Raw genomic sequence first — 21,151 nt, forward strand, 5'->3', positions numbered from 1 at the left:
GGTTGAATTGGAGATTGGTGTGATCAATTTGATGGATCATGAACGGTGTGGGATTTGGTCGGTCGCCGGAGTTAGGGTTTGGGTGAATGATTCGACGACCGATTAAATTGGTGGAACGTTGAGAGGTGCTATTAAGGAATTAGACGGAGGTAATGGAAGGCTAGGGTTTGACGGTGACGCATTATATGGAACGAACTCAGATTATTATGGTTATATGGCTTCTTGTGTAGTCTTATGACTTATGATGATTATAATATACTTATATACGTACTTTTTTAAATTAAAGATATAACTAATTTAATTTAAACTTATAAATAAACCCACCATTGATCTGCCTTTTTTGAACAACAAATTTTATTAAAACAACTAGCAAGATGCTATAAACAAAAACACGACCAAGAAACGATTACAATATAAAATTACACCTATCGATCCATCAAATGCTTTTAAGGGGAGAACGATTCTTGATCCATAGATAACCCAACGATTTTATATCTTCCATTATTTTAGATAAGCAAACCGGTTTGCTGGAGAAGATGAGATCATTTTTTGTCTTCCAAATACGCCAACAAACGGCTAGAACAATACTATATAACACCTTACTTTTGAGATAGCCCAAATCACTCGTTTCATGAACTTTGAGGAGATCATCCACCGAGAAAGCATATATAGGAGGTAGATGACACTACGTACTAACTCCTTGTGAAACCGCCGAGGCAACAAAGCAAGACGTAAAGAGATGCTCACTCGTTTCCTCATGCTCCCCACACAATCTACAATTCGTCGATCCCACTTCAATGTTTCTTTTTGAAAGCGCTTTTAGAAACGAATTCCTCTCCATTTCGGCTCTCCAAGGATGAATGTTAACTTTTTTAGGAACCCAACTATTCCACTTCATGGCAAACGAGATGAGAGAGTTGGATGAATCGGACAACAACTTCTTCATGGGCGCAACCGAAAAAGTTCCGGATGAATCATTTAACCATACCAATGCAGCAGCATATTCAAACATGTTGCCAAATCTAAAGTTTCCTCATAAGTTAAAGATCTGCTCTTCCAGCGCCATTTCCACACAATATTGTCTCCGACCTGGTCATAGCACCTCGCTACTAAACAAGTCTTATCCTTTTCCAACACAAAAAAATTAGGGAATGTCACCCGCAGCGGCTCCGACTCGATCCAACGGTCTAGCCAAAATCTAGTTTATCACCTCGTCCCATCTATCCTTTAATCAAATTTCCCAGGTTAATATTAGAAAAGGCGAGTTGCTTTTCCAATTTTGCTATAGAGTTCCACGCACCTTTTTTTTTGAACCACTAATTTGGATCACTCACCGACCAATGGAGTATCATCGTGCCACCAGTGATACCACGCGATCATATCCACCACCAAGTCACTAATTCATGAGGAAACTCAACATTTGAGAAAAATCCCCTCTTGTAAGATTTGAACCCAGGACCTTATGGTGACTAAGAGTTCCACGCACCTTATTATATTTTTTCTTAGAATGATAACTTCCTTTCTTGTGTTTAAGCTATCACACTCTCTAATTTTAAGAGCTTGTTGTCTAAATATGGCAGACTATGTTGTCTTAATCGGGCTCGCGCGGGCTTTAGAGTTTGGCTTGGTCGTTCATACGGGAAATCATATCGTCGGCTGCTACTTGACAATCGTTGTGTAGCCATAAAAGCAAAACTCTCTGGTGTAACACACGGTGGGACGAAACGTCGGGTGGGCTCGAGATTCGAACTGAAAATTTCGCAAGGGCTAGCTCAAATCATTCATTGCCGATATACACTAAAACGACACAACCGGGGATTGAACTTGGGTCTTCACTGGATAGAGATTTTTAAAACTCCATTGCCTAGCACATCTTCATCATCTATTATTGATGATGAGTTTTATGATGATACTGCTGAAGAAGCCATAGAATTTCCTAGTCTAGTTGAACATGAGAGAAGTCGGTGTAAGTCACAAGAGATTCGGTTAGGAGGGATTATAGAGCCGCACATAAAAGATTGATGAGGGGAGATTATTGGTTGATCAGATCACGGTAAGCTGACAAGTTGTACGCCAAGAATGCTTACGAACGTGAAGAGCCAAAGGGTTAATTAAATTTAGAACATATCATTATTACTTTTCTTTGTCCCACCATCTGCCTATTCCAACAAAGTAAAATAATTGAGGACGCATGTCACTTGGAAATTCATTCTTAGCAAAAATTTTCCGTTCAAACTATTTTTTTATTTTTAAGAGTTAATGGTCATTTTCATCCCTATGGTTTGCTACTTTCGCCACTTCAGTCCAAAATTTTTAATTTTGTCAATTTAGTCCCCATAGTTTTAAATATTAGCCAATTACGTTCCATCCGTCTAACGGCATCCAGCTATGCCGTTAGTGTGACATCTGCCCCGATCCGACCCGACCCAGGTACCCGTTTCTCTGACCCGATCTCTTTCTTTTGTGATTTAATATTTATTTATACTTATATTTTACTTTTAATAATAATAATATATTTTCCTTCCCGCCTCTTTCTCTCTTCCTTTCCGCCGTCCCGTCCCTCTTCTTCTCTCTTTCCGCCTTCTTTTCCCTCTTGTCGCCGTCCCGCCCTTAAGCCTTGTTTCCCCCTTTTTCTTCTAACTCTTTCCTTGTCCTTTGTTTCTTCCCGCCTAAGGTTGTCTGCGCAGCTCCACGCGCCAGACTCCTTACAAGGAAGCCTGCGTGAAGACCACCTGTTACTACGATACGCGAGACGAACTGTCCCCGCAGCGCGCTAAGGATTTTAGTTCTTTCCGCGGCGCGCTATGGATACTGTTCTTCCCGCGACGCGCTAAGGAATATAGTTCTTCCCACGGCGCGCTTAGAAATGTAATTCTTCCCGCGACGCGTTAAGATTGGTTCTGTCTGCCTTCGCGCTCGCGCACTTTTGCCTTCGTGCTCGATGCCTTCTCGCGCTTAACCCTTGTGTCTTTTCTTCTGTTTAACCTAGCCGTTTGCTTTTGTGTTATCTTATCTTCTGTGCTGTTGACCTAACCTATCTTATGTCTGAAAATCCACTTTTGGCGCAGCATGCGCACCAACCCCATTGGTTGACAGGAAAAGTGACTGACATAATCTTTTGAGATCTGCTTTTCCATGCTTGACCAGTACCTTTATCTGACCCGCCCATGCCTGTTACTGTTACCTGTCAGCTTTTCCTTTGCCCCCTGCAGCTGCCATATCTTTTGATATCTTTTGCTTTTGGAATCTTTTACTTTTTGGAGATCTTTTTCTCTTTTCTAGGGATTGTGTTCCCTAGGGTTTTCCTATAAATAATAACATTATCTTTCCTAACACATCACACACAAACACTTAAATTAAACTCTCATGTTCTCTCTTGCTCCTTGCCGTTGTTCTTCCTCTGCCGTCTCCTCTCTCTTTGCATTCGTCTTCCTCCCTGTTCTGCCCTGCTTTTCCGGTAATATATAATATATAATATAATTTACTTATTAATTATGCTAACTTATAATCAAGACTTAAAACAAATCATTAAAACGATAATCTTTAATTATAGGTTAACTTTGCTTGTTTGGTTCTTGCCTTACCTATCTTCACATCGTTTATCAAGTGAGTAATCTCGTACCTAATCCCTTTTTATTTTTAATGTTTTGGGATGTTCATGTGTTCATACAAACTTAGAGTCTTAAACTTGTTTATAAACTTTAGTCGCGCAGTATCCCATGTGTTGAGGACGTTTACCTGGCTGTTTATTTTGTATGTGTATCATTAACCGCTTTGTTCGGCCTATTCCGAAGTTTTCATGGATCCATTGGATGAACACGGGAGACCTATCGTTTACGGTTTTCTTTGTTTACACTTGCACAGATGTTTTTCTTGTTTTTGTGCTCATTTGGGAGTACGGATTGAACTATGAACTATGATCTATTTAGGCTTGATTCACAATCTGATTACACCCTTGTTAAACACCAGACATACACGTGTTGCGCGCAGATTTTATTGTTATCTATGTATTAACTATTAAACTTGATTTCTCACCAACACGCAAGTGTTTGACGTTTATTTTAACGCATGTTCAGGTTTGCAGTAGCTGTTTTGGAGCTTGTGGACACGTAGGAAGTTTTCTTTATTTTGGACCTAGATTAAAATGTATCAAGACAAGTTATTGCTGTTTTATTTTTATGATTTATAATATATTGATTTATGATGATTTATGTTATCTTGTGTTTACTCTGCGCGTGCGCGAATGAATATATTTATTAAATATTGACACCCAATAGTGTCACGATTGATGAAACAATATGTGGCGCCCCGATGTATAATCCGCCTTTGGTCGGGGTGTTACAGATTGGTATCAGAGCTCGTTGACTTTAGGATAGGTGGTTAGACGTAACGGCCTAGAATACCTAAGAGTCCCTTCTCGCGCATGAGAGAAATCTCATGTTTGCGCGCTTATTGTTAATTACTCGTTATTTATAAATATGCTTGCGCAGACGCAGTATATGATTTTATGTTTTATCCTGCGATATTTCGATTTTTATTGATTTTACTTACATATTCGTTTGTTGGGATTGAAAATCCGAAAAGTCATGGTGATACATGAATTGTCAACCTCCAATACTCATTTTCTTGTATGTTTTATATTGAAGATTGAAAAGTCATGGTGATACATGAATCGTCAATCTCCAATACTCGTTTGCTCGTATATTTTAAATTGAGAATTTGGAAGGTCATGGTGATACATGAATTGTCGATTCTCGATTCGAATTTGTTACCTTTATTAAGTCTGCATTTAAAGTCATTTATTTTACTTTAACTCTTGATAGTATCTAACTCTGCGAAACCAAGCTTTATAAGATTATACTTTGCGCTGAAACCAAGATATTAACAAAACTAAAACTTTTATAGAATGCCTCCACTATCTCGCCGTCATCAGAGGAGAGAAGCCTCGCACAGGCGTAGACAGCAACGTTCCCAGGAAATGGCCACCGCAATAGCCCAAGCTTTGAGCCAAAACAATACCAACACCTCCGGTTACAACATTAAGTCCTTTAACGCGGGTAACCCTCCAAAGTTCACAGGTCTTGAAGGAGCCACCGTGATGCTCCAGTGGCTTGAGAAAATAGAAAACACTTTCCTCCATACCCAATGCCCCTCAGACAGACGAACCATATATGCCTCCAGTGTCCTGGAATCCAGAGCGCTTACATGGTGGAATGGAGTAGCCCATGCGCGTGGCGCAGAAGCTGCTTCCAGCATACTCTGGGAGGAATTTAAGGATCTCTTGACGCGAGAATTCTGCCCTCCCAACGAAGTAAAGCGTCTGGAGGAAGAATTTTGGAACCTGAAGCAATATAGTGGAGAAGCGCGCGAGTACGCGACGCGCTTCCACGAGTTAAGCTTACTGGTCCCTCACCTTGTTACCCCTTCCCGCCAAGCAATTGAGAAATTCCTTGGGGGTCTCCCCATGGAAATTCAAGATTCTGTATGGGCCAGAAACCCAGTAACCCTCCCTGACGCCATTGAGTTGGCCGCTGTGCTCAGCGACAACCATGTCAGAGCAGGAACCCTGTTCCTGCGGGGAACTGAGAAGACCAAACCCACCAAAACTGCCCCTGAACCAACACAAACCAAACCAGAACCCTCAAACCATAACCAGAAACGTAAGCGCAGACAAGCTTACGCGCTTACCAACTCGCCCATTGTCCAGCAACCCACCTACCCACACCCAGTTTATGCGCCTAACCCACTGTCAGCCTACCCGACACCTGTAGTCCACAACTATGCCTTAACCAATCCAGCACTCCTTGCCCCGCCAGTCAAGAAACCTTACACCGGAAACCAACCCTTTTGCCCAATCTGTAGACTTCATCACCCAACCCAAACCCCGTGTCGACAATGTAACCGTTGTGGCCGCGTTGGCCACTCTGCTGAGTACTGTAGAGTCCCTCTCGCTAACCCAATCGCGCAAAACCCTCAACCAACCTACCAAAACCCACGACCCAGATCGTGCTTTAACTGCGGTGATCCCAGTCATTTCCGGAACGCGTGCCCTAGACTACAAGTTCAGATTACGCAAGCGAATCCGGTGAACCAGATTTCGAACCAAGTGACGCGCGGACGAGCTTTTAATATAACCGCGCACCAAGCGCAAGCGAATAATGACGTAGTTAATGGTACATTTTTACTTAACGGAAATTATGCTTCTATACTTTTTGATACTGGCGCCGATCGAAGTTTTATCTCTCGCGCCTTTGAGCAGAAGCTTGCGCGACCGCGCGATAACTTAAAAGAAGATTTTTCAGTTGAATTGGCTAATGGTGAAACTATTTTAATAAACTCTGTGATCAAGGATTGCACGCTTAACCTTAACGAAAACGATTTTCTGATCGATCTCATCCCCATGCCTCTTGGAAGCTTTGATGTTATCATTGGTATGGACTGGCTTTCGAAGAATCGCGCCGAAGTTATTTGCGCCAAGAAGATGATTCGCATACCTCGAGAAAATGGTGATCTTCATATCTACGGCGAGAAACCCTTCTGCGGTCTTAAACTTATGTCTTGCGCCGAAGCCCAAAGACTCATGCGGAAGAAGTGTATTGCATTTTTAGCCCATGTGGTTAAACCTGCTGAAGAAAAGAAGCTTCGCGATATCCCTGTTGTGCGTGACTTCCCTGAAGTTTTTCCCGATGATCTTCCTGGTATCCCTCCCGCTCGTGAAGTCGAGTTTCGTGTTGATCTTGTCCCTGGTGCTTCCCCCGTAGCTAAATCTCCTTATCGTCTTGCGCCCGCTGAGATGCAAGAATTGGCCAGCCAACTTCAAGAGTTGACTGCTAAAGGATTCATTCGCCCTAGCTCTTCGCCCTGGGGTGCTCCGGTGTTGTTCGTTAAAAAGAAAGATGGATCGTTTCGCATGTGTATTGATTACCGCGAGTTGAACAAACTCACCATTAAAAACCGGTATCCCTTACCGCGTATTGACGACCTCTTTGATCAACTCCAAGGTGCCTCTTGTTTTTCCAAGATCGATCTCCGTTCGGGTTATCACCAGTTGCGAATCCGCGATGAAGATGTTCCGAAGACTGCTTTTCGAACTCGTTATGGCCATTTTGAATTCTTGGTCATGTCCTTCGGTTTGACCAACGCACCCGCCGTTTTCATGGATCTAATGAATCGGGTGTGTAGGCCTTTCTTGGATAAATTCGTGATCGTGTTTATCGATGATGTTCTGGTGTATTCTAAGACCAAGGCCGAGCATGAGCAACATCTTCGGTTGGTGTTGCAAAAGCTTGGAGCCAAGCAGCTATTTGCCAAGCTTTCCAAGTGTGAATTTTGGTCTGATGAAGTACAGTTTCTTGGTCATGTTGTAAACAAGATGGGTATTCATGTCGACCCATCCAAGATTGAAGCAATCAAGAACTGGATTACGCCATCTACTCCTACCGAAATCCGTTCCTTTCTGGGCTTAGCTGGTTATTACCGGCGCTTCATTTCGAACTTCTCGAATATCGCTTTGCCTTTAACAGCTCTAACGCACAAAGGTAAACCGTATATTTGGGGCTCGAAGCAAGAAGAAGCCTTTCTGACGCTCAAACGTTTGTTGTGTGAAGCTCCTGTCCTTGCGCTACCTGAGGGTAATGATGATTTTGTCGTGTATTGCGATGCATCCAACCAAGGTCTCGGTTGTGTTCTTATGCAACGAGGCAAGGTTATCGCTTACGCATCAAGGCAACTCAAGATTCATGAAAAGAATTATACAACTCACGATCTCGAACTTGGTGCAGTTGTTTTTGCCTTAAAGATCTGGAGACACTACCTTTATGGTACTAAGTGTATCCTTTACACCGACCATAAAAGCCTTCAGCATATCTTTGATCAGAAGGAACTTAACATGAGGCAACGCCGATGGAACGAACTCATCAGCGATTACGATTGTGAGATCCGGTATCATCCTGGTAAGGCTAATGTGGTGGCCGATGCGCTCAGCCGAAAACCCTGCCAGCTTAACTGTATCTTGCCGCGCACCCAGCTTCACTTTGCGCCGATTCAGAGCAATCTGGAATCACGCATTCGTGACGCGCAGCGCGCATCCATCAGTAATGGTAACCTTCGCGCCGAATTAGCGTGTGGCGCGGAAGCGCACTTTGTCCCTAATCTGAGTGGAATTCTCTGCTATCTTAATCGCATCTGGATCCCCTTTGATGAGAATCTTCGCGCTGATATCCTGAGTGAAGCGCATAAATCTCGGTATTCTATTCATCCTGGCGCTGATAAGATGTACAAGGATTTGCGCATTACTTATTGGTGGCCCGGTATGAAAAAGGATATTGCTGTGTTCGTAGCTAAATGCCTGACTTGTTCTAAGGTAAAAGCTGAACATCAACGCCCATCTGGTTTGCTCGAACAACCAGAAATTCCTACGTGGAAATGGGAAGGTATAGCGATGGACTTTATTACCAAGTTACCTTTGACAGCAAGCAAACATGATAGCATTTGGGTAATAGTGGATCGTTTGACTAAGTCTGCTCACTTTCTGCCCATTCGTGAAAACTACCGTGTTGAGCAACTCGCGCAGCTTTATGTCAAGGAAATTGTTTGCCGCCATGGTACTCCTTTGAGCATCATATCCGATCGCGATGGCCGTTTTATATCTCGCTTTTGGAAATCTCTCCAATCTGCGCTAGGAACTCGCTTGGACATGAGTACTGCATACCATCCTCAGACTGACGGACAGTCTGAGCGAACTATTCAAACTCTTGAGGATATGCTCCGATCTTGTGTTCTTGATTTTGGAGGTAATTGGGATTCACACCTACCTTTGATCGAGTTCTCTTATAATAACAGCTATCATTCCAGTATTGGTATGGCCCCATTTGAAGCACTTTACGGTCGTAAATGCCGCTCCCCGATTTGCTGGAGCGAAGTGGGTGAAGTTCAAATCACAGGACCCGAACTTGTTCAAGAGACAACCGATAAAATCGCCAAGATCCGTGATCATCTGCTGACTGCCAGAAGCCGACAGAAGAGTTACGCAGATCGCAGGCGAAAGCCTCTCGAATTCCAAGTTGGTGATCTCGTTCTCCTCAAAGTGTCGCCCTGGAAGGGTGTTGTCCGCTTTGGGAAGAAAGGTAAGCTTGCTCCTCGATATGTTGGACCATTTAAGATTCTCGCGCGTATAGGAAAAGTTGCTTACAGACTTGACCTACCGCCCGCGCTCAGTAATGTGCATCCAACGTTCCATGTATCCAATCTCAAGAAGTGTTTAGCTGACGAGAACCTTCACATTCCACTTGATGAAGTTCAAGTTGATGAATCTATGCATTTCGTTGAGAAGCCTGTTGAGATTATGGATCGCGAGGTTAAGCGAACCAAGCGCAGTCGTATCCCTATCGTGAAAGTTCGCTGGGAGTCCAAGCGCGGAGCCGAGTTTACATGGGAAAGGGAAGATCAAATGAAGATCAAGTACCCGCACCTGTTCTCTGCGCAGCCTACTTCGAGATAAATTTCGGGACGAAATTTCTTAAAGTAGGGGAGACTGTGACATCTGCCCCGATCCGACCCGACCCAGGTACCCGTTTCTCTGACCCGATCTCTTTCTTTTGTGATTTAATATTTATTTATACTTATATTTTACTTTTAATAATAATAATATATTTTCCTTCCCGCCTCTTTCTCTCTTCCTTTCCGCCGTCCCGTCCCTCTTCTTCTCTCTTTCCGCCTTCTTTTCCCTCTTGTCGCCGTCCCGCCCTTAAGCCTTGTTTCCCCCTTTTTCTTCTAACTCTTTCCTTGTCCTTTGTTTCTTCCCGCCTAAGGTTGTCTGCGCAGCTCCACGCGCCAGACTCCTTACAAGGAAGCCTGCGTGAAGACCACCTGTTACTACGATACGCGAGACGAACTGTCCCCGCAGCGCGCTAAGGATTTTAGTTCTTTCCGCGGCGCGCTATGGATACTGTTCTTCCCGCGACGCGCTAAGGAATATAGTTCTTCCCACGGCGCGCTTAGAAATGTAATTCTTCCCGTGACGCGTTAAGATTGGTTCTGTCTGCCTTCGCGCTCGCGCACTTTTGCCTTCGTGCTCGATGCCTTCTCGCGCTTAACCCTTGTGTATTTTCTTCTGTTTAACCTAGCCGTTTGCTTTTGTGTTATCTTATCTTCTGTGCTGTTGACCTAACCTATCTTATGTCTGAAAAGCCACTTTTGGCGCAGCATGCGCACCAACCCCATTGGTTGACAGGAAAAGTGACTGACATAATCTTTTGAGATCTGCTTTTCCATGCTTGACCAGTACCTTTATCTGACCCGCCCATGCCTGTTACTGTTACCTGTCAGCTTTTCCTTTGCCCCCTGCAGCTGCCATATCTTTTGATATCTTTTGCTTTTGGAATCTTTTACTTTTTGGAGATCTTTTTCTCTTTTCTAGGGATTGTGTTCCCTAGGGTTTTCCTATAAATAATAACATTATCTTTCCTAACACATCACACACAAACACTTAAATTAAACTCTCATGTTCTCTCTTGCTCCTTGCCGTTGTTCTTCCTCTGCCGTCTCATCTCTCTTTGCCTTCGTCTTCCTCCCTGTTCTGCCCTGCTTTTCCGGTAATATATAATATATAATATAATTTACTTATTAATTATGCTAACTTATAATCAAGACTTAAAACAAATCATTAAAACGATAATCTTTAATTATAGGTTAACTTTGCTTGTTTGGTTCTTGCCTTACCTATCTTCACATCGTTTATCAAGTGAGTAATCTCGTACCTAATCCCTTTTTATTTTTAATGTTTTGGGATGTTCATGTGTTCATACAAACTTAGAGTCTTAAACTTGTTTATAAACTTTAGTCGCGCAGTATCCCATGTGTTGAGGACGTTTACCTGGCTGTTTATTTTGTATGTGTATCATTAACCGCTTTGTTCGGCCTATTCCGAAGTTTTCATGGATCCATTGGATGAACACGGGAGACCTATCGTTTACGGTTTTCTTTGTTTACACTTGCACAGATGTTTTTCTTGTTTTTGTGCTCATTTGGGAGTACGGATTGAACTATGAACTATGATCTATTTAGGCTTGATTCACAATCTGATTACACCCTTGTTAAACACCAGACATACACGTGTTGCGCGCAGATTTTATTGTTATCTATGTATTAACTATTAAACTTGATTTCTCACCAACACGCAAGTGTTTGACGTTTATTTTAACGCATGTTCAGGTTTGCAGTAGCTGTTTTGGAGCTTGTGGACACGTAGGAAGTTTTCTTTATTTTGGACCTAGATTAAAATGTATCAAGACAAGTTATTGCTGTTTTATTTTTATGATTTATAATATATTGATTTATGATGATTTATGTTATCTTGTGTTTACTCTGCGCGTGCGCGAATGAATATATTTATTAAATATTGACACCCAATAGTGTCACGATTGATGAAACAATATGTGGCGCCCCGATGTATAATCCGCCTTTGGTCGGGGTGTTACAGTTAGTTTAAGGGTATTTTTGTTTTTCTCCTTTTAATTTTGAGTTAATGGTCATTTTAGTCCCTGTGGTTTGATATCTTTGCCAATTCAGTCCAAAGTTTGAAAATTTGTCAAATTAATGTTCAGTTTAATTCAGTTTTTTTTTATTTTTTATGTTTTTTGTTTATAACCCTGAAGAGCATAATTCAAGTCCAAACCCATCGAGCAACCTCAAATACTGGTATGCATTTACTCTGTTGACAACAGTAATCATAACCCCCCCCCCCTTATATTTAGTTTCTAGACATTTCCTAAAATCTTCTCCATGGTGGAATTCAATGGTAAAGTGGCCAAGATAATTCCCTGAAACCGAATTATACAGAAAAAACTAAAAATTATTTTGTAGATTAATGTATAATAGTTGATTACGACCCAGATTTTCGTTATGATATGTTAATCTCTAAACCCTAAATATTATGCATTCATCAAAGAAACGATTTTTAGTTTTTGCGTACAATTCGGTTTCACGGAATTGCTTTGACCACTTTACCATTGAATTCTACCATGGGGGAGAGTTTAGGAACCGTCTAGAAACTAAATACGAGAGGAGGGGGTGTGATTATTGCTGTAGATAGAGTAAATGCAGACTTGTTTTGGGCTTGGATAATGCTCTCTAGGGTTATAGAAAAAAACTGACTTAAATTGAAAAAAATTCAAACTTTGGACTGAATTGGCAAAAGTATCAAACCACATGGACGAAAATGACCAATAACTCAAAATAAAAAGGAGAAAGACAAAAATACCCTTAAACTAACGGCATAGCTGGATGCCGTTAGACGGATAGGACGTAATTGGCTAATATTTAAATCTATGAGGACTAAATTGACAAAAATACAAATTTTGGACTAAAGTGGCGAAAGTAGCAAACCACAGGGACGAAAATGGCCATTAACTCTATTTTTAATGAAAAAACTTATTTATGTCAGTGTAATCAAAACATATTAATCAATCATTTAATTAAATAATTAATTACCTAAATTATGGATATAAAAATTATGTGTGTATTTATGTCAGTATAATAAAATATTTATATATATAATGAGGTCATATCTACCCTTTTTTTATTAAATTAATTATAAACAATTTTCAATGTATGAGATGAATATGAATATGGTTAACATTAATTAACGATATTTACAGGTCTAAAGAGACAAATACAAGAATAAATTATGAATAAATAACAATTTTATTCTCACGTATTCATTTGACTTCCATGGATCAACGGAATTCTCATCCATTCCTTTCAAATATGTAATACAAAACGTGTTTTTATCATGCTAATTTTATATATAATGTTCTCTTTATATGTCATTTATATCTTATCATCTTTTTTAAGAATTCGCTATTCAACTAAAAAAATATAATTTAAAAAAATATAATTACAACTTATAAAATTATTAGATGCATCCTTTTCTTGAGTATTAAAAAATTGTGTAAGAATGCACCACGTATTTGTATGAATATTCCATTAGAAAATACAATTTGAACTTATTAAACTATTTAAAATATAAGTTTCTTTTTTTAATTTAATTATTAAATTTATATATATATATATATAAATTACTATTCTATGTGATGTTATTATTTGTTTTAAAATTCATATTATAATATCAAGAATTTTAATTTCTTTAATTTAAGTATAGAATTGTCATAATTAAAAAAGTGATTTTTTTTAAACGTCGATGCGGTCTACATGCATGCATATGTGTGAAATTATTAATCGGCATAATTATAAACACATATCGCGTAATTGTAAGCATGAGTTTGAGTCATATTTATTGGGTGAACTGTTTATATAAGTTGCAAGATATTTTGCACAATTAGGTACATGCATTGCATAATCTGTTCATAATTATGTAATATATGTCCAATGGCTTTGTACCTTTGTAGAATAAGAGGCGTTTCTATATACCACACACATGTATGTATTCTATCTATGGTAATTACGTACTAGCTAGAAGCCTAGAACAAGGATATAGCTGTTTTGCGTCATTAAGTGGACCCGGTTCTCTCAGCAACACCAACTCAAGCAAACTACTAGGTGTTGGCAACGTTGTTGAGTTCGAAATGGTTGTTTATACAAACCACTTCTTTCGTTGACCAAAAGTATGTAGGGTTTTAGTGGTGATGAGTCAAAATTTTATTTATTAAACCCGATTCAATAAATATGACAAATAATAATTAATCTTATTAATTAATAAATGCGCAGCGGAATATAAACGAATAATCAGCACCGAAACTAACCCGATAGGATCCGGTTACAAAACGCATACGAGCACGGTTATAAATATAATAATTATAATCTATCTAATATACCGATGAGATAGATATACCTTGCGGTTAATGAATAACTGTTCAAGACACCGAGGTTCAACGAACTTATGCTAGGTGACGAACTAATTAACGAGAACAAGCTGTTGGCGGTGGCGCGGAAGCGGCAGCGGCTACAGCAATAGCTTCCGGTTACTGGGAGGAAGCAGGTGGTGGCTCTGAGCGATTAGCGGAGACAGCTGCTAGCGCGGGACAGTAGCGGTGGCGTGCAGCAGCCGGGTAACAACGTCCGGAGGCTGGTGCGGGTTCACTCCAGCGGTGACCGATGGTTAGCTTCGTAACAGCGGTGACCGGTGGTCTGTTTGGTACGTAAAGCAGATGTGGCAAACCCCTTTATTCTTGGAGTGGCTGGTTCGTTTTTACGGAGGCAAACAGAGAGCACCATGATGTGATGATGGAGTGCTTATGGTGGCTCCTTTTTTCTTGGAGTATTCACCTAGAATTCGTTTTAGGGTATACATAATTAATTTTAAAAAATCATAATTATAATACTTGCTAAACAATATCCGGGCCTCAAACCCGACTCGATCTATCACGCGTTTAAAACCCAAGCCAGTTTATTTAATTAATAAATAAACATAATATGTATTTATTATTTATATTTAGTACAAATAATAAAAAAAACATATTTCGAGTATGTATATAATTATACCATATAATTATATAAACATAGTCCGTTCCGTTAATTGTTCGTCATTGTCAGTTAAGCGAGTTAAGCGAATTTTATGTTCGTTGCCCAAAGTATAACTCTTACGGGTCATACCTCGGTCGGCAACGCTAAATTAATCGGACCGGTCCATAATTTCCAACAAGTCACACCATAAAATGATAATAGTTTTACTCTTATGCCACTCACCCTACCAATCTACCATACCATGCAATAACCACATGATGGTAAATAATCATAATTTCACCTGATAAAAATTTCGTACCTTTTTCTATATATTAATCTTAAAACATGTGAAATGAGATTGATTAATTCTAGCAGTTTTGTTTCATTAGTACATGTTTGAACAAGACAAGCAAACTTTAAGATCTTTGAACTTTGAAGGTGACAAAATAAAAGATGTTACAGATTTAATTGCTTACTAGTAAAACAACTAATTAAGGTTTTTTTTTCAAAGTATAAAAATATGAATAAAGTCAGAAACCTTTCTAAGCATGCATTTAATCTTGTTTCTTTGGTTGTGCCATGTTACAGTCATCTAGGCAGTGGGTAATAGCTAATCAACCATTAGTTTAAACGTCATGGGTTATAACTAGGTTTAAATAGATTTCTTTAAAAAAGAATGGTAATTTGTGAGGTGTCGGATGGGGAGAGTTTGGCGCCGGAATAATTAATATTTGAAGTGTTGTTGTATGGCCCCTTGTTAATTGGTGAGGTGGTTGGATGACGCCTGCTTCGCCATACCTCAACGAACGGTCTTATTCATCTAACAAGATTATCCCTATAAACCTTTCTAAGCATGCATTTAAACTGGCTACTTGTTTATATTCTCTGCAAATATCCAAACACGTTAACTAATTACATCCATTCAAGCAAAAATAAATATCGAAATTAATCGAATCAATACGTTAAATAGAACAATATACTTATCATGTTATTAATACATATATATTATACAAGCCATTAAAACAAAATCACAGTTTACTGCAAGGTTTAATGTGCTGATCAAGTCATATCCAATTATCCATAACTCTTCCAGAAGGACATATATAGTCACATAACACTACATGGTTGAACTAACTAAATAACCTAGCCGGCATTTTACCATGCAAACTATATATTATACTATAAATAACATAAAGACTTTTTCAAGTTGACCAAGCTGTTTGGCTTCTTCAATACCTTTACTCCCACAAGTATCATATATAAACAAATGCTCACTAGATAATTAATTTGCACATATCAAGAGAATCAAAGATCCAAATATAAACGTCGAACATGACTACCGCTACCGCCACCATTGCCGCCACAAAGTTGCAAGGAATGAAGGGCTCAAATCCCTCACCTTTGATAATAAACAAGAACTCCTCAAAGGTTATCAAGAAAAGTAACATCAATAATCGGAACCATAAGCAAGTAAGTAGACGTGAAGACCCTAAACCTCCGGTGATTATTTATCTGAACTCACCGGAGGTCGTTCATGTGCATCCCCATGAGTTCATGGCCACCGTTCAAAAACTCACCGGAAAACTGACCGCCCCGTCTTCACATGTTCCAGCTGGTACTATCTAGTATATGTAGCATTCACATCGATCAGACTTCATAGTTTTTGAAGCTTGAACATTGAAGTTAAACGGTTCAGGCTTATTATTATTGTTATTTGTAAACAGTCAAACATCAAAATTGGTTTTTAATATTTGTTAGAAACTTAGAAGATAGAATAGAAACAAAATCCTAATCAAATGAACAAAAGATGTATCGATTTACTTTTGTCTCTATCATATAACTTGTGATTAATTATGATGATTTACTTATTTTCTGAGAATTTTGTAAAATATTTTACATAATAAAAAAGTACTTCTTGTGAATAACTTGAAGGTTGTAACTTGTAAAATGAAATCCTGGAAGTTATGTCACTTATAATAATTTATAAGGATTTGGTGAATTTTACCTATAATAATAAATTTTAATAGTTGGAGCGAATGCTAACCATCCCATCCTGTATTACAGACTTACAGTATTACTCTTTGATTCTTCAATAGTTCAATCCAAAATTCTTCACTATCTTTCACGTAAATGAGTATAGATCACCATTTACTATCTTATCATGCATGATATGTCAGCCAAGATATATGTAATCAATGAGTCAAATATATGTAATTAATACGTACTCATTACACACGTGTATAAAATATGAAGGTTTGGCTGGAGGACGAAAACGATAATGAAAACGAACAAACATTTCTAGTTGTGATTTAATAAAGATTACCATTGCGGGGAGGATTATTTCGCTATTTATAGACAATAAGATTAAGGGATTTAAAACGAGCAGTTCCTCGGTAATGGGCACACCCCGACAATCACCTATAAAAGCATGTGTAGTGGGAATCTTGAGAAGATTATATTACCGACGTGTTACCAAGAAAATTACGAGTCAATATTCCTTGGTGATATGACTCTCATAGAAAGTGAACCAAAAAGCTTGGGTGAAAATCTTATCAAAAATCCAACCCAAATTTAGTGACGAATTACTTAGGGATCTACCGCTGGCAGGAAAATGTCACCAAAATCAACAAAACCCAAGTTGTTGGCGGACTTTTTTAGTCTTATTTTGTTCCCCGAGTGATCACCCACTTATTACTGGCGGAATTATATCATTAGTAATTTCCCGTCCATGTAAATAATTTGTTTATTAGTGTGGTTGTGGTGACCGACAACCGACGGTGGTAGGTAATGGAGGCTCTTAGTGGCAGTGGCTATGATGGTGAATGAGTAGTTGTGCTTGTACATAATGGTTGGTTAATTGGCTGCACGGTGTTGTTTAGTGACAACTTTGGTCATGGTAATTGTCTTGTTATTTGAATCACCAACATCGGGAAGCCAAAACAATACAACAACAACCATAGCAAATACATGTAACAAATAATTAGTTATTCATAAGAGAATAATGAGATATAAATAAACCTTAGTTCTATCCCTGAGAATAGATAAACTACTTCTAGAGTGACTCGGCTCCTAAAACACAAATGAACAGACAAATTATAAACATAACTAAAGATATATAAAAAAAAACTACCAATAACAAAGAAGTGATAAAAGAACAACAAAGTAAATGCCTATATATGTAAATAACATTAGAATATAGTCTACACAAAACTAAAAACATATCTAAAATATATATAAACGAAAACACAAAAATTCTATGTGTCGCGATGTGGTCGTTCTCACATTTTATGAAAGCCACCATATTTCTTGATTTTTAAATGGAGACCTCTCATTGATTTAACCCAAATTCACGAGTATGGGTCTTACCAAAACCAGATAGCTCTTAAACAGGTTATAACATCTCATTAAACTAAAAATTAATCTTACCAATTATTTGATATGAAAATCCTACAAAATAGGAATATACTAAAATTTAATATCCAATTTAAAAAGAAAAATATATTATTTATAATTAATAAATAATTTTATAGTAAAAAACATAAGCTGGTCATGGGTCACCAAATCCAAATTGTTTTTAAACAGGTTATAACATATCATTTATTTATGAAACCCTTTCATCATCAAACCTTAAGCATATTATATTATTAACTTTCTTACAATAAAGAAAATTAAAATCCAAAAAATAAATATTAAAAAACGAAAAATGTAGAACAACAATTTTCTCAAGCCATCATATTGCTTTATTTGTAAATGAAGGCTTCTCACGCATTTAACCCGAATTCACGGGTAAAGGTCTCACCAAACGCAGATAGCTCTTAAACGGGTTATAATATCTCATTATATTAAAAATTAATCTAATCAAATATTTGATATGAAAATCCTATAAAATAGGGATATACTAAAAATTAATATCCTATTTTATTTAAAAAAATATACATTATTTATAATTAATAAGTAATTTTATAATAAAGAAAATAAACGGGTACTAGGTATCACCAAACCCAGATAATTTTTAAACCGGATTATAATATATCATTTATTTGCGAAACCAATTCATAATCAAACCTCAAGTATATTACTTATTAACTTTATTACAATAAATAAAATTAAAATCCAAATACACATATATAAATATTAAAAACGAATAATGTAAAACAACCCCCGTAATACGGGGGATAAAATCTAGTACCCAATAATCTAAATCTATTATGTTTGTTTTATGGTAGAACCAATATAGTGATGCTTGTTGGTATAATAACCATTGAAACAAATGGGGTGAAATTGAACAAGTTTATTATGTGCATTAGGTAATAAATGTCACGTTACTGAGATAAAGAAAATTAGTAGACGAGTGGGTTTCTATGATCACCGGGTGTCACTTTAAATAAACAATTTTTAATATTACACTTGCAATAGATGAACATGTATCGAGCTAGGATCGGTTTAAGCTCAAACATACAGTAGTTTCTAATCACAAAATAATTATATATAAACAATTTTGGTTTCCTCGTGCCTGAAGCTGTGGAGCTACTTACCCGTGTTCAGCGGGTCATGCATAGTAATGTTAAGACTCCAAGATCAGCAAATATAGTTTTTAAAATATTGGGTTTTGCGATTCAAAAAGGAGTAGCGGCGCAGCTTGTTGCCCGCTTGCCTTCTGTTTCGATGTAATCCAATAAACAATCATATATATAAAATATTAGAGGAAATATAGTCTATTTACTTCAAAAAAAATTACATATACAAAATGAGTATTTTATACAATACCCGTGCTAACTAAAGAATATAAACAAATCCTATGTAACGGGCTAGTATGTGTGTACTTATCTAGTGTGATAATTGAAGACTAATTTCCACTTAATTTCTTAATATATATGTTTTTTTTTAATATAAAGATATCTCTAGGAGATATATGACTACAAAATAAAATCACAGTTTTACTGCAAGGTTGAATTTGTTGATCCAGTCATTTTCGAGAAGGACATAACACGACATGGTAAATAACCGAGCAAGCATTTTATCATGCAAGCTATATATTATTTATTATAAATTATAATTATAATAACTCGCATAAAGACTTTGACTTGGCTACACCTGGTCTGGCTTCTTCAACACCTTTACCTCCCACAAGTATCATATATAAGCACATGCTCACTAGATTTTTAACTACCAAGAGAATCAAAGTTCGATAAATGTCGGACATGACCACCACCGCAGCCACCAGCACCACCAGCGCTGTCGCCGCCACGACGTTTCAAGGACTGCAGGGTCCAAAGCCCTCACCTTTGATGATAAACAAGACCTCCTCAAAGGTTATCAAGAAAAGTAACATCAATAATCGAAACAATAAGCAAGTAAGTAGACGTGAAGGCGCTAAACCTCCGGTGATTATTTATCTGAAATCACCGGAGGTCGTTCATGTGCATCCCCATGAGTTCATGGCCACGGTTCAACGACTAACCGGAAAACCGACTACTTCATCTTCGCATGGTCCAAATGATACTATGGAGTATAACATTGACATGAGTATGTGATAGGCATAGAATTGGTTCGTTGTGTTTGAAACTTGAACATTTAGTCAGGCAGTTTAATTAGTGTATTTTTTTTATTTGTAATTAAAGAGTAGTAAACAACATCAGAAATTTTATTTAAGTAACATAGGATGTTTTATGTTTATGTTAGAAATTTTTTTTTTTTGGTGTTGGGATTTTGTAATCTTTTTTTATTTAAGTAAATTTATATACATACATCTATATATATGATTGTTTGAAAATGAGATTATAAAATAATATGAAGACAACAAAAGGAAATATCGAATGTAAAAGTGTGTTATATATAAATCTTTAGTTGTTGCTGGTTTTTTGTTCTAGTTAGGTTAACAGCTTCTTGCTGGCTCTGTTCTATGTTTATATAGATTCATCATTCATCTTCCGCCTTTCTTTTTTTGAAAAAAGAAGAAAGTATATCAATCTTTAGTAAGAAAAAAATATATACTTATGGTATAAAGATGTAATCACTAAAGAGAGATCACACCCCGTTTTTGTCTTTTTTTTTGTTTTGTCATTCACGACGATTGACGAAAACTGGCTAAACCTTAAATAATTCACAGGGTGTTCGATATTGTGAGGCATAATTCACCGAGGCTTAACCTGGGAATATGGCACAGAGTGGGATTTGGATCCGCAACGTTGAACAGAAGGAAGCCGTTAGATGAACTCAGGTATCATATTTCACACCTAAAAACATGTGTTGTGATGGTATGTATGGTGGTAGGATAAGGTGAGGATACATGGATTATATACGATTTAATATTAAAAAAAAACACATCCGCTAGTTGCTTTGCGCACCCTCCCCCTCCTTGTGTCTGTCGTGTGGCGGCGTTTCATGCCTCAGTTTCCTGCATGGCTGGGCTTCACGCCCCTTTCACGATAATAACCATTCATCCCTAAAACGCTAAATCCCAACCTGTGTTTCTAATTTCATTAGATAACTATGAAGATATTATCTAACAATAAAATATATTCGTATGATTTAATCATATCTAAAAAGGTATTTCAAGTATATGAAATAGAAGTCGGTCTTGTTCAAATACAGAAGTCCAACTAAATTAAATGTGATCCATTTAATTTTGATAGCAAATAGCCAAATAACGTATACCACTATACCACAATTACAATCTCATGAACACCCT

The sequence above is a fragment of the Bidens hawaiensis genome, unplaced genomic scaffold (assembly GCF_021521415.1).
Source record: "Bidens hawaiensis isolate Kalapana, Puna unplaced genomic scaffold, B.hawaiensis_p1.1 tig00011901_1, whole genome shotgun sequence".
Classification (NCBI taxonomy): domain Eukaryota; kingdom Viridiplantae; phylum Streptophyta; class Magnoliopsida; order Asterales; family Asteraceae; genus Bidens; species Bidens hawaiensis.